The sequence below is a fragment of the Phyllobates terribilis genome, unplaced genomic scaffold (assembly GCF_046119375.1).
Source record: "Phyllobates terribilis strain yellow unplaced genomic scaffold, ASM4611937v1 Scaffold_3__8_contigs__length_932513732, whole genome shotgun sequence".
In the NCBI taxonomy this organism is placed as follows: domain Eukaryota; kingdom Metazoa; phylum Chordata; class Amphibia; order Anura; family Dendrobatidae; genus Phyllobates; species Phyllobates terribilis.
The window spans coordinates 357,276,710-357,292,199 of record NW_027362763.1 but is presented as its reverse complement, the minus strand read 5'-3'; the positions used below and the strand labels follow the sequence as shown (position 1 = coordinate 357,292,199).

General features: G+C 44.5%; 1 protein-coding gene across 3 annotated transcripts in view; it reads right to left on the bottom strand.

Moving 5' to 3' along the window:
- The window catches only part of LOC141259389 (cytochrome P450 2J2-like), a 263,707-nt gene extending 249,079 nt beyond the window's left edge, over nt 1–14,628 (bottom strand). For 2 of the 3 annotated variants that reach the window (XM_073675295.1, XM_073675297.1), the window contains exon 1: nt 14,481–14,628. The gene's annotated coding sequence lies outside the window, so the exon portion shown is untranslated. The remainder of the gene's footprint in view (nt 1–14,480) is intronic. The other variant, XM_073675296.1, reaches the window with a different exon arrangement.
- Between the last annotated feature and the right edge of the window lie 862 nt (nt 14,629–15,490).

Sequence of the window (15,490 nt, the reverse complement as noted above, 5' to 3'; positions counted from 1 at the left end):
CTCCACTGTATATTGTCCCCGTTTCCCATGCTGTTTCCATGTTATCACAGAGTTCAGACGCACACTGTCTGGAAGTTCAGAAGATGGCTTCCAGTCATGCACAGTGCGCCTCTGAAGCCAGGAAGCATACACCCGGCTGCAGAGGGTGTAGTGGCACTGCCAAAATGTGAAGCGCATGTGAGCGAGATTTGCAGGGTCCGGCAGTGAAAGTTCCCCTGACTAATCAGCGCGCTAACGCCCCATCATCTAGCCAAAGTCCTTATTAGCATAGGAAACGGGGACAATATAAATGCTTTTTTCAAAACCTCATTTTTACAGAAAAACGTTACACAGGGCTGGTTAGGCTGGGAATTTACTCACATATAAGTGAATGCAGCTGGGTTGGAGGGCATGGGAGACCTGACAGGTTCCCTTTAAGTACTGTTTGGGGGGTGAGAATGAGGAACATACATTATTAGTTTATGGTAGCAAGTGGGGGACATCATTTCTCCTATAATATATTTTATTTTTTAGGAGACTGTTTTCCATGGAGGGAACAAAAAGGGTGGGGGCCTGTTACTGTGCAGGGCAGCACTGTCGCTTTTTTCTTCATCTGGCATAATTTAGAAGTTGGGGGAAAATGTGGGGAATGTGGTCTAGAAGAGATCAGCTATAAATGACTTATTTTCTATAGAGATGAGTCCCGGCAGGAAGAAGTGATGGTGTATGTGCCAGAAAAAAAAAGTGAAGATGAAGGACTTCACCTAGAGACGTCACTGGTGAGTCAGTATATCACATGTACAGGCACACACTATATACAGAGATCCTGTGTATAATGTCACTGGTGATCACTATATTACCAGTACTCTATATACTGAGCTCCTGTGTATAGTGTCACTGGTGATCCCTGTATTACCTGTACACTATACACAAAGCTCCTGTTTATAATATCACTTGTGATTACCATTACCTATACACTAACACTATATACAGAGCTCCTATGTATAATGTTACTGGTGATCCCTGTATTACCTGTACACTGACGCTATATACAGAGCTCCTGTGTACAATGTCACTGGTCATCACTGTATTACCTGTACAATGACACTATACACTCTTGTGTATAATGTCACTGGTGGTAATAAGTGTTAGTATTGTGGTTTTTAGTCATGATCAGTATTGTAGCATTTGGTCACTATGTGGTGGTAATATGTGGTCTTATCATGGTGTGACGCCATTTCTCCCTTGTATGTGGTATTTGGTCATGGTGTGGCGGTATTTGTCCCTGTACATAGTATTATTCGGTCACTGTGTGGTGCAATATGTGGTCTGGTCATGGTGTGACGCTATTTCTCCCTTGTATGTGGTATTATTTGGTCACTATGTGGTGGAATATTGTGACATGCAAAAGTAGTGCCGCTGCAGAGTGTGACATGCAGAAGTAGTGCTGTTGCTTTAAAAGCATTCAGCAACTATTAGAAGTAACACAAGCAGATGAGACAGGAAGTGTTGTGATCCAGAAGCATCCAGCAACTAGAGCGGTTAACACAGTCACAGGAGAAGGGGAGTGTTTTAGCAGAGCCCCAGGGGGATTGTGGGGAAGTTGTTTACTGTCTGGCTGGAGCGAAGAGAAAGGTTGTCTGTGTGTTCTGCATCTGACAGAAGAGCCTCTGCAAGTGAAAAGGATTCAATTCAGGAGTGAAGCTAAGCACAGGTCTGGTAGAATTCCTTAACTACCAGTGCAGAGTATTGGCAAGCAGAAAGATAAGGACTGGAAGAAATGGTGTCACAGGGATCATCTCCCTCAGCAAACCCTCTCCCCTCCTCCATCTCACCGTGCTGTAAAGAATGCTGTGTTCATTAATGTGCCTCTGCATTAGAACTGTGCTGTCCTGTACTACAGGGAAGACTGAACTGCTGTGCTGCTAAGGAAACTGTACTGTTTGTCACTGGAGCCTGTTGCTGATAACACTTAACTTGCACTGGCTGTGCGGCTTCTTATTAAATGCTACTGTTTTACCGGTTATGAGGACTCTTGTCAAGTGTGTCTGGTCAGCAAGTGAAACAACCTACATGTCTGTGCCTGAGGGAAACTGCAGCACATGGTCTATGGTCACCCTGAGTAACTGTTACCCCAGGATTCCAAAGAATTCATGTAACCCGTCTCGCCCCTATCTGAACCTAGCGGCGTGCGTGTAACAATATGTAGTCCAATCATGGTGTGGTGGTATTTCTCCCTTTTATGTGGTATTATTATAACTTCTTTTAACTAAAGAACCCCTTTAATACAAACTACTATAATTGTACATCCTAGGTATGGTGTGCACACAGTATATGTGCTGGAGCTGCCTGTCTTTTACAGTCGATGCTCCACTATAACGGGGATAATGACTAACAGATATTTGCATAAAGCTGTAGGGTGGGCCCCTAGGGTCAATTCTCCCTGTGGTCCCAAGACACCCTAGTCCGACCCTGTACCTAAGAAAAGCGTTGTTCATCTGAACCTTGTGTTCGAGATTTCCTTAGGTTATAGACATGCCCAAGTGTTAGTTCTGTTTATTAGCATTACATAAAAATGATTTGTGGAGAAGCTATGGCTTTTAAGCCTCCGGGTATATCATAAATTATCCAGTTTATACATTTACTGAAGAGGTTCAACAAGGAGACAAAAAAAACTCAAAAGTATAAGGCTACATTCCCATGATGAGCTTCTGGTGAGTTTTTGATGTTCCAAATTTTCTGCACCATTTCTGCACTTAAAGAGGTATTCCCATCTCCAAGACCCTATCCCAATATGTAGTAGGTGTATTAATAGTAAGATTAGCAAATGCCTCCAATTAGAAATGTAGTATATTTTTTCTGATTTGCCATCTCTTTCCTCATGTGCAGGCATCGCAGGACCTTAGGTATCCATGGTTACGTCCACTGATAAAGTCACAGTTAGCTAGTTTCTAGTGGTTGTAACCATGGATACCTAAGGTCCTGTATAGCCTGCACATGAGGTAAGAGAGACAGCGAATCAAAAATGCTATAATACATTTCTAATTGGAGATATTTGCTATTATTATTCCTACTACATATTGGGATAAAAAACCAAGCAATGTGAACTGAGGTCTAAGATGGCAGACATGCAAGAAATAGGGGCATGTTCACACTAGCAAAAAGAAGCAAAACCTACAAAAGACAAAAATATATCTCATACCCTACCATCATTATATATAAATGTAAAGCAAAGTTGCATAATAAATATAGGGTACTTAGTGAACTATTTTTGATCAAAAAAAGTATACAAGCCGTCCCACCAGCGGCAAGGTGACCCTAAATTGGGACGGTACCTATACTGCCTATATTAAAAACCTTACTGTATATCAAAGTTGAAGTAATGCATATAAAAGGGTAGACAAATAGGACCGGGTCCCAACTCCAGACCACCTAGGCCCGTGGTAAGCTACATATATACTAATCAGCTCAACAAAGGGGATGCCACACCCTTAAATTGCACAGAATGCAAACAAGACAAAAATTGGGATAGTAATTTGGAGATGGGAATACCCCTTTAAGTAAAAGGCACATCATGTTTTTTTTCAGCGTTTTTTTTTCTGCAGCAAAACCTGGTCTCTTGCCAGGAGGTTGTTCAGGATTTTTCTTGCTTTTTTTCTTATTTTTTGGTGCGGTTTTTTTCACTGTCATTTTGTCTCATATGCATGTACATAAAGTTCAGTGAAAAAATAAAATCTCATTCTGATTTTGGCACAAAAGCGCTGAAAAAAAAAAGACTGTTTTTGGTGCAATTTTTCAGCGTTTTTTCTCATAACTTCTATTGGGTGAAAAAAAACTCTGAAAAAAGTCACTATTTTGCAAAAAAAACATGTAAAGCACAAAATCCTGAACAAAAAAAAACCATGATGTGTGCATGAGATTTCTGGAATGTCAGACTTCACTGGTACTGTAAAACGCAGCTGAAAATTTGCATAAAAAAACACGCATCAAAAAACGCTGAAAAAAACCGCATGATGTGTCATCATAGCCAAATGGGTTACTTGCATTTTTTTCTAAAATACGTAATGTAAAAAACTCTCCACAAGCACACAGTGGGAACATAGGCTAATTCATCAAACTGAATGTAACAACCTGTTTTAGTAAACCTTTAACCATAAATTATGGCATTTGGATGTCTTCTCTACTATTAAAGCGGAGAGCTGACATTTGGAGGAGATAGGCTCAGACTCTGGTGAACCCACCAAGCCTGTATGATCAACACATGGACAGCCAATTGATTCTACTAGGTGGCACAAAGCGTAATTTATCCTGCAGCATGTTGGAGTTTCTCCATAACAGAACATTGCTCAAACAAGAGACCTCCACTAAGCTGTGTTATAATGTAAATTCAAACTCTGCACCCCGGGGCTGTTATTTCTTCTTATCCTACTTGTACAAGTTGAGTATTTGGAGAGTTTTTTACCTCAGTATTTGTAAGCCTAAACCAGGAGTGGGTAAAAAAGACGTAGTTACTTACCGATAACGGGATTTCTCAGATAAAAGGGCGGTACCCCTCTCCCGCATCAGTTGTTTACAGTCAATGAGAGGACCACCAGGTTAGTAACATGAAATTTTACAATTTAAGACCTCGTCAGACACACCACATGGCTACAACAAGTAACTAATAAGTGTGCGCACCCACACGTGAAGGGAGGGAATGTACGGGTGCCGTCATGGGCTCTGAGAAATCCCGTTACCTTTAAGTAACTACGTCTTTCTCCTTCCCCCATGACGGCACCACGGAGAGAATTACAGAGAAGTGACTAATTAGGGGGGGGACCACAGCTTCCAGAACCCTTCTCCCGAAAGTAAGGTCCGAAGAAGAGGTTAAGTCTAGCCGGTAGTGATTAAATAAGGTAGAGGGGGAAGACCAGGTTGCCGCTCTACATATCTGCTCTATCGTAGCACCGGCCTTCTCCGCCCAGGAGGCTGCCACAGCTCTCGTTGAGTGGGCCTTCAGTTTCTCCGGGCCAGCTTCTCCCCATGAGGAGTAAGATAGTGTGATGGCCTCCCTTAGCCATCTGGCCAGCGTGCCCTTAGAAGCTTTCTTCCCCTTACGAGGGCCCTGAAAGAAAACAAAGAGAGAACTATCCTGCCTACACTCGTGTCGCCTCTAGATATTGGATTAGGCATCTTCTGACGTCTAGTGTATGCAAGACCTTCTCTTTCGTATTCCTAGGGTTAGGGCAGAAAGAAGGAAGGGTGATTTCCTGGGACCTTTGAAATCTTGACGCCACTTTTGGTAGATAGGCAGGGTCGGTTTTCAGAATAACCCCATCCTCCAAGATTTGTGTGAAGGGGGAGCCTGCTGATAGAGCCTGAATACCACTAACCCTACGTGCGGATGTGAGAGCTACCAAGAGTGCTGTCTTTAGGGACGCTTCCGACAGGGGTTCAAAGGGGGCCTCCGTTAAAGCTGAAAGGACCAAGTTTAAATCCAAGGGTGTAGTATTTCGGGATGGGATGGGACGGAATCTAGCTGATGCCTTAATAAACCTAGATACCCATCTATCCCTAGCCAGGTCAAAATTATAGAGTGCTCCCAGGGCCGCAACTTGAACTTTTAGGGTACTTGTGGCCAGGCCCTACTCCAACGCCCTCTGTAAAAATTCCAGGATGGCTGTCAATGGTATCTTCCCACCCAACCTGGAACCTGAGACTGAAAGGAATTTCTTCCAGGTTTGCCCGTACAGTTTGGTGGTGACTGGTTTTCTACTTTGAAGTAGTGTGATGATAAGATTTGGGGAGAAACCTTTGTCTTTCAGAAGAGCCCTCTCAAATTCCAGGCTGTGAAGTGTAAGCTTGACGCCCGAGGATGGATAACCTCCTCAGCCATGAAAACCATGCCCTCTTTGGCCAAAAGGGGGCTATCAAGATTACCTTCGCTTCCTCTTCTGATTTTCCTCAGAACAGCTGGAATCAGAGCGGTCAGAGGAAAAGCGTAAGCTAGAGGGTAATTCCATGGGATCATGAAGGCATCCACAGCTACGGGGTTCCCTTTGGGATCTAGGGAGCAAAAAGAGCGTGTTTTTTCATTCTGATTGTTGGCGAACAGATCTATGGAGGGCCGGCCCCACCTTTGTACAATCTGCCAAAAAACTGCTTGACTTAATTCCCACTCGCCCTGCTTCAGCTGTGTCTGACTCAGAAAGTCTGCGGTGCGATTTTCTATCCCTTTTATGTGTAGAGCGGATAGGGATTGTAAGTTCTCCTCGGCTAAGTGAAAGATGACCTCTGTCGTCTGCATTAGGGAATGGGACCATGTACCCCCCTGGTGGTTCAGGTATGCCACTACTACTTGGTTGTCTGAAAAGACCCTCACGTGATGACCCTGTAATGTATGCATGAATTCCCGGAGTGCCCGCTCTACAGCTAGGAGCTCCTTCATGTTTGAGGACATTAGTTTTTGGCGTTCTGTCCAGACCCCCTGAGCTACCAGATTGTTGAGGTGAGCCCCCCAGCCCCCGGGACTTGCATCTATGGTCAAGATTTGCGGTGTTGGGATTGTCCAAGGAATCCCCCGGGCTAGATTGTCTATGTTCCCCCACCACTCTAGGGAAAGTGTGGTTTTTGCAGATAGCGTTAAAAGCCCTTCTAAACACCCTTTTAGGGCTTTTTCTGCCTCTAGGATTTCCCACTGAAGGGTTCTGGTATGTATTTGAGCCCATTGGACGGCCGGAAAGCATGCTGTCAGGGAACCTAGTAGGGACATGGCTTTCCGAATGGACATATATGGGTGGGACTTTGCCCGAGATATCTGGCTTAGGATTTTTTGAATTTTCCCTTCGGGGAGACGACACTCCTGACCTTTTGAATCCAGCACGATGACTAGATATTCCTGTATTTGGCATGATTCTGTTTTGGACTTTTCCAGATTCAAAAGCCATCCTAAGCGAGTCAAGGAATCCATGACCTTTTTCAGATGGGATTTGCAGTCTAGTAAGGAGCTGCCTATTATCAGGAAGTAGTCTAGGTATGGGACGACCAGGGTGTTCTGTTCCCTTAAATGAGCCATCACCTCTGCAACAACTTTGGTGAAGACCCTTGGGGCTATGGCGATGCCGAATGGGAGTGCTGTATATTGGTAGTGTTTGACCGCTCCACCCATAGGAACTGCTACCCTGAGGAACTTCCGGTAGTCTTTGTGTATCGGGATGTGATAATAAGCGTCTTTTAAGTCCAGGACGGCCATGAAACAAACGGGAAACAGCATTCTTACTGAAGATTTTATTGTTTCCATTTTGAAGGCTTCCACCTTTGTGAATCTAAAAAAACTGAACAATCGTCCTGTATGTCCCATCTGTTTTTTTTCTCAGGAATAATGGAGAATAGAAGCCCATGCCCTTCTCCCTCCTGAAGGACTGCCTTCCCTACCAGTCCCTGGATTTCCTGCTCCAAGGCCAGTTACTCCTCGTTTGAAGACCTTTCGGGGGTTATAACAAAGTTTTGCTGAGGGAATTTGAGGAACTGGAGTTTCAGGCCCGATTGTATTATGCTCAGAATCCATGAGCTGTTGGATATTAGCTCCCAGGCCGGGAGAAAACTTGATAACCTTCCCCCTACCTGGGGCAAATCTTCATTGGGGGGCCTTTCTGTTATCACTGGAGGGTTTGTTAAATAGGAAACCTTTGGTCTTCCTTCTCCTGTCTTCCCATCTATCCTGTTCTTTAGGGGGCTTCCTATGTATAAACCTTCTACTCCGAAAAGGTTTCCTGTAAGTAGTGTTAGACAGGATAGGAAACCGCTTCTTATTGTCCACTGCCTTATCCAAGATATCATCAAGGGAGGGCCCAAATAGAAACTCGCCCTCACAGGGGATGGAGCACAATCTAGACTTAGTCTGCAGATCCCCGGGACAACATTTGAGCCAGAGGGCTCATCTAGCCACGTTAGCAAGCCCTGCTGCTCTAGCACCTAACCTGACGGAGTCCGCCGAGGCGTCAGCCAGGAAGGCCGCTGCCCCTTTCATTATCGGGATAGATTCAAGGATTGTGTCTCGATGTTTTTTTGCCTCAGTTGTGATTCAAGCTGATCCAGCCAGACCATTAGTGACCTGGCCGTACACGTGGCAGCTACCGCAGGTTTTAACCCCCCTCCAGCGGCCTCCCAGGAACCCTTTAGGAAGGTGTCTGCCTTTTTATCCATGGGGTCTTTTAAGACACCCATGTCCTCAAATGGAAGGGAGTATTTCTTTGAGGCCTAGGCTATGGCGACATCTAGTTTTGGTGCTTTCTCCCAAAAGGAACATACTGGGTCCTCAAATGGGTACTTTCGTTTGGGGGAAAGAAAGCCCTTCCTCTCCGGTCTTTTCCACTCTTTCTTAATCAGCGAGTGAACATGTTCGTTGAGTGGAAAAGCTCTCCTTTTCTTGTTCTAGACCGCCGAACATCACGTCTTGTATGGATTTTTTGGGCCGGGGATCTGTTAATCCCATGGTAGATCTGACAGCCTTGAGGAGGCTGTTTCCTCGATAGGGAAACAGCTCCGTCCTCCTCTATCTGTACATGAGGAAGAGGAGGAGGAAGAGATGGAAGTGTCCGAATCTCCGCCATCCTCCGAACTGCTAGACCTGGACTTGGGGGGATATGTTTTTAGTTTTCCTTAACCTTTTGCCCCCCTTAAAAAATTTAATGGTGTTTTCGACCAGCAATTTAATCAGGTCTCTAAGTTCAGAGGCAAATCTCGGGATTCCCTCGCATATAGTCTGCTCAATGCAGGAGCTGCAGAGTCTCTTATCCCAAGTAGTGGGCAAGGTTTCAGTGCATAGTGCACAAGTCCTATTTTTTTTTTCCCTGTACTCTTTTTTCCCTATAGAAGACAAAAGAGAGAGAGAGAGCGCAAGGGCCCCTAGTTACAAAGTGGACTTTCACGAAGCTCACTTACCAACCAGACGGAAGAGCGGGTACCGGTACAGGAGGTGGAGCCATCTTTGTAGACGGAGTCCTCCTGGAAGATGCCGAGGTGGCGCATCAGGACACCGCACCAGCCCAGGCAGGGGACTCCCACTGCCTGGATCGGACTGGCTGGGCCTGGCATCCCACGACGTCCATCTTCTGGCACCCTGCAGGTATGCCTCCTCCGGACTGTAGGGTCCTGTCAAGGACAGGAAACCAACCCATGTGGGAGAGAGGTACCGCCCTTTTATCTGTAGGTTTCCTGTCCTTGAAGGGCTGATCCCCTCTCTCCGTGGTGCCGTCATGGGGGAAGGAGAAAAATATAGAAGTGATGACATGGCCTTGCCAGAGATGCAAGTATGAGCAGGGGCGTACATAGAAACCATGGGGTCCCATAGCAAGTGTCCTAATTGGGCCCCCCTTCCCTCTCAGTGGAGTAGGCGTGTCACCTCGCACAGGAAGAGTCACAAAATAGCATACATCATAACTTTTAAAGATAGTGGGCACACAGCCTCTCCCTATGCATTTTTCAAGCGTTTTTTTGCCGCGGAATTTCCACAGCGAAAATGCTTAAAAAACGCTTGGTAATACGTGCCCCATGGTCCCCAATGATAATCCGCATGTGCTGTGCACATACTGCAGAAATTTCTGCTGCGGATTATCATTGCGGAAAAATATGCAGCATGTCCATTAATTTTGTGGACACGCAGCGTAATTGCCGCGATTGACTTGCATTGAAACGCTTGATATCCGCATCACTACATGTGCACACGCGGATATGAAGCGATTCAATGTGCGGATGGTACCCAGGCCTGGAGAAGAGGAGACTCTCATCCAGACCCGGGTACCATAGAAACTGTAAATAAAAAAAGAATTTAAAATAAAAAATAAAGATTAGACTTTCCGATTGCCCCCGGTCTCCATAGCGATGCGTGCGGTGTGTTGGGCGGCTCGCGGTGGTGTGAGGACCTGACATGACGTCATTAAGTCATGTGACAGGTCACGCAACCACTGGTAAAATGGTGACATTATTGCTGCAGATCACAGATCAGTCTGCACCGGATGCCGGAGTGCGACTACAGGTGAATATGACTAATTTTGTTTTCACTTTTACAAGATCAAACACCCCTACCCCATCATGAGAACATTTTACCAGATAATCTCCTTAATGTACATGTATTACTGCCAGTGTGCAGCACTTTCATTATTTTGCAAAACTCCTTTAACCCCTTTAAAGACTGGGGTGTATTAGTACACCCCTGGCCATCATCCCCAGTTCAGTGAGGGCTCTGGCGCTGAGCCCGCACTGAACCGAGCACATGTCAGCTGATTTATACAGCTGACATGTGCCCACAACAGCCGCAGGTGGAATCGCGATCCACCCGCGGCTGTTAACCAGTTAAATGCTGCTGTCAATCTATGACAGCGGCATTTAACATTGCAGCGCCGGAAGCGCTTCACTTACCCCGCCCATCGGTGACCCAGTCATATGATTGCGGGTCACCGATGCATGGGCATGACAACCCGGGGTCTGCAGCAGACCCCTGTGGTTGTCATGTAAAGATTGCTATGAGCGCCATCTAGAGGTCGGTGCTCATAGCACATGAGCATTTCTACTGCATACATGCAATCTGCTCACCGCCTGTATGCAGTAGAAGCAATCAGACAACTGCTGCTTCTAGTCTCCTATGGAGATTATTGAAGCGTGCAGAAAGTGTAAAAAAAAAAAAAAAAGGTTTTAAAAATATTAAAAAATAAATAAAAGTTTAAATCACCCCCCTTTCGCCCCATTCAAAATAAAACTTTAAAAAAAGAACTCTCATACACATTTGGTATCGCTGCGCTCAGAATCGCCTAATCTATCAATATAAAAAAATAAATAATCCGATCGGTAAACAGCGTAACGAGAAAAAAAAATTGTAAACGCTAGAATTACGTTTTTGAATGTGGTTTTGAGAACCTTGAGGTGTGCAGTTTTTAGAATGGTGTCACTTTTGGGTATTTTCTGTCATAAAGACCTCTCAAAGTGACTTCAAATGTGATGTGGTCCCTAAAAAAATGGTTTTATAAATTTTGTTGGAAAAATGAGAAATCGCTGGTCAACTTTTAACCCTTATAGCTCCCTAACAAAAAAAAATTTTGGTTCCAAAATTGTGCTGATGTAAAGTAGACATGTGGGAAATGTTATTTATTAACTATTTTGTGTGACATATCGCTCTGATTTCAGGGCTTAAAAATTCAAATTTTGAAAATCGCTAAATTTTCAAAATTTTCGCCAAATTTCCGTTTTTTTCACAAATAAACGCAAGTGATATCGAAGAAATTTTTCCACAATCATGAAGTACAATATGTCACGAAAAAACAATCTCAGAATCAGTGGGATCCGTTGAAGCGTTCCAGAGTAATTACCTCATAAAGTGACAGTGGTCAGAATTGTAAAAATTGGCCCGGTCATTAACGTGCAAACCACCCGCGGGGCTTAAGGGGTTAAAAGCTGCTGGGGACGAAGCCGCACAGTGGATAAATCAGAGAGATGCGACCCGGCGGCTTCTCACCACCCGCTGTCAGCGACTGACATGTCTACAGTATTACTGCATGAGCGATTAGAGAGACCTGTCAGTCACTGGCAGTGGGTGGGAGAAGTCACCAGGTCATGTTTGTCCAACTAGTCCACTGTGCGGTTACATGTATTAATTCACCTACATGTACACATGTGGCACTTCAGCCCCACCACACAGGACCTTTCTCTAACAGGAACTGAAATGCCACATATGAACACATGAGAATACATGGATGTACCACAGATAAATCCACCTGTATACCATACACATATGTACGCTAATCTATACAGGACATAGTTCACACCTCTATACAAACATATTAGACATGCATACCTCTGTACCTTAACCTTACACATAGACTTACCCTCCCTGCAGATGATTGCATATGGTTCATTCAGCAGGTTCTGCTCTCTGCTGCAGCCTCCCCTCCTCCTGGGGCCCGACTGCAGAGCTGCCTTGCTGTAACTATAGGGCAGGAGGGAAAAAGCAGCGCTCTAATATACAGAGCAGGAGAGAGGGGGCAGGGAGAGCAGGGGCCATGTTGTAAGCAGCCTCTCAGCACAGCAGAACGGAGTTGTGTTTTAGGCCATGTTCACACGTTCAGTATTCGGTCAGTCTTTTACATCAGGATGTGTAAGCCAAAACAGGAGTGGAACAATCAGAGGAAAAGTATAATAGAAACACGTCACCACTTCTGTATTTATCATCCACTCCTGGTTTAAGGCTTACAAATACTGAGGTAAAAAAACTCACCAAATACTCAATGTGTGCACCTGACCTTAGAAGAGTTTAGACCAGTGTTTCCCAAACTCCAGTCCTCACAGCCACCACAGGTCACGTTTTCAACATTTCCATAGTGTTGCACAGATGAGAGAATTCCTGATGCCTTGATGATACTTCCATCACCTGCGTAACACTAAGGAAATCCTGAAAACGTGTAGAGGCCATGAGGACTGAAGTTTGGGATACACTGGTTTAGACAATTGCAATTGAAAAAAATGCAGTATGGTGGGCACTGTCACATAAAAACCGTAATGGCCTGTGCACACAATGCGGTTTTGTTGCAGTTTATTCTGAGCAGATTTGTCACAAAACCTCTAGAATTTTCTAGTACCAACAAAGTAAATGAGATTCCTGAAGTCTAATGCACCCGTTGCATACTTTTGCAATGCAGATTTGCAGCAGATTTAAATCTAAAGTATGTAAATTTTTTCTGTGCTTTTGGTGCAGATTTCACCCATGCTAATGAATGTGAAAAACAAAGTATTCAAAAACACGCCATAAACGCATTAAAGAATGCACCTATTTAATGCTGCGTCTTTCCTGCCAACACATCAGTATTTGCAGACGATTTTTGTGCTGCGAATCCTGAACATGTGCACATAGCCTAATGCAATGAAAAAAAAACACTGATTTATTAACCTTTTCCTGACCTTGGACGCACCCAGTAAGTAATGGTTAGTAAGTAGTGACTACGTCATGGCTAAAATGCGGCACCACAATGATCGCAATGTGGTGCCTGCTGTTTCTAACATCATGGCACCTGGGCTCATTGTCACAGAAGGTTTTGACGTCCCCCCACGCAACTACGATCACCGTGACTGGCTTTTCAATTCTGAACAGCCAATTACAGCGTTTTCAGTGTTTCAAGCAATAAAATTGTCTGAAACACTGATGTCCGGCATGTGATCGGTGCTGTAACAGCACCAATCATAGGCTGAAGCCTAGCAACGGCAGTGTCACCAGGGCCAGCTCTGATTGGTGCGATCGGGCGATGGCGGCAATTGCACCAATCAGAGTGCGATCTGACCTCAGTATGAAGTAAAAGAGAGAAGAGGACATGCATGACAGCAGTGATCACCACCAATAATCAAAGTTCAAATAATGCTTACAAAATATCTAAAATTTTTATTTGACACATGGACATACCCACAGAACATCTAAAACACCATTAAAAAGGAATGAAGGACAACTTCCATTCCTGTTCAAACCCACTACTACAGAAACCTTTCATGATAAAGACAAATCTTGGGTGCAAAACAATATACATGCATAGGATAACAAACAGGCTTGATGGTGACTCTGTGGTGGTCAATATTGCACTTGCCCGGGCAGAAATTACCCCAGAAACAAAATTAGTGTATAAATGATGCAACAGTTAAACACTATTTGGAGTATACACAAAACCATATATTTTGGAACAACCCCACAGCTGAGAGCATCAGTGTGCAGTAATAGATATCCCACCCAGGAGGCCCTGGCGGTCTTCAAACATATAAACAAACAATATAATAATAATAATGCTGCTGTTATGAACAAGCTGTGCTGAACACAGGTTGCTGTATTAACCCAATAAGTTCCAATCCAAGGAAATAGCCAGGCGATAATACCCAAAGCTGAAAAGGCCTATTTGGCCAAACGCTGTGGAGGGATCTTAATGGCCCTCTGATCCACTACTACAATAGCCCCTCGTGATTAGAATACTTATAATTATGATATTGTACATTTAACAGTCACGCACAGGTTTTGTGGAGGCTCTGTGACGATCAATGTTACACAAGCCCTAAATATATGGTAAAGGGTAAACCATGCAGGGTATGATTCAACAAATAGCAGCTATTTTAAAGTGTACATTGTGTTAGAATGCACGCATTCTTTAATTCCAGGATTTGCATATAGACAAGCCACTAAAAATATAGACATAAAGATGCAGTAATTGCTCATAACTACCAGTAACCCTAATGCTGCCAGATAGCACAATCTAAGGGGATATCCCTATTTTGTATGAGTTAAAGTGAGAGCAGGGTGCTGCATTAGCCCAATACGAACCCAACCAGAAACATGCCCTGTGAGCAATGTCACATGCTGGAAAGCCTGCTGCACTGAAAGGTGTAGATGGGTCCTAGGCAACCCAACGCGTATCGCCACACACAGTGGCTTCGTCAGGAGTCGGTGCAGTGCACATCCAAGTGTTGATCGATAAATACATAAAATGATGACTAATTACCAGGTAGTCAGTTGTTGCTCGGAAAGCACTGAGAGCACGTGCATAACAAAGTAGCAGTGTGGAAGACGGAAGTCAGAGGAAGCAGCACAAACACAACACACACACACCCCGGAAGACGTAGGGTGTTCCCGTGTCCAAGGGAACCAGTATTACTAGCAGGGAAGTCCCTCACCACCAGACAACTGAACAGAAGCCAAACAATACAATACAAAGCAGGAGGCCAAGGAGGGATCTTAGGATTGCGTCTCTCTCCCTGAGCAGGGGGAACCTGAAACAGATCTCCCATGCCAGTCTGAATCCCAGGCTATCATCATCCTGTGAGTGTGCTCCTATCATGTAAGGAGTCCTGGGACATGACCTCCTAGGGAGGAATACACAAAAAGTGAGGAGTTATCCCAGATACCCTTTTGAGGTTATTGCTAATTGTGTGGCAATACAACATTATACTAAGATCATAGCCTCCATATCATGATTTAAGGTGTATAGCAGCACACACACCGTTCTGCTGCTGAACAAACAACTGCATTTGCTAAGCCTTGGGGTTATGATTAAGTAAGCAGACGATAGTAATTTTGGAAGCAAAAGCAAATAGTGACATGAGTGACAAAAGATATATATATACCGTCACACCATCCCACACCTATTGATTAGCATAGTGTGAGGTGTGAGAGTAATACAGCCTCATATATTGAGCAGAACTACAAGAGGCAGTCCCAACTTAAGCAATTGGTGAGTTGGTAATGATTTAAACCCGCGCCACGCATTGGTCTAAGGGCGCAAAATAAGAAGAATGAGACTGGACTCAGATGTGACCCGAGTGCAGTACAGTTTTTGAGCTTCCTCGGGAGGGGCTATACGTGAGTACCTGCTCCTAGTGCCACATACCAGCACTCAATACTCTAGGACGGGGAACAAGAGCCTGCTGAAATGACGTCCAAATAAAGTGTTGTCCGAGTGTAGCAACCTAGCGCATAACTGATCAGCCCCGGCTCTATTACTTATAACCATCG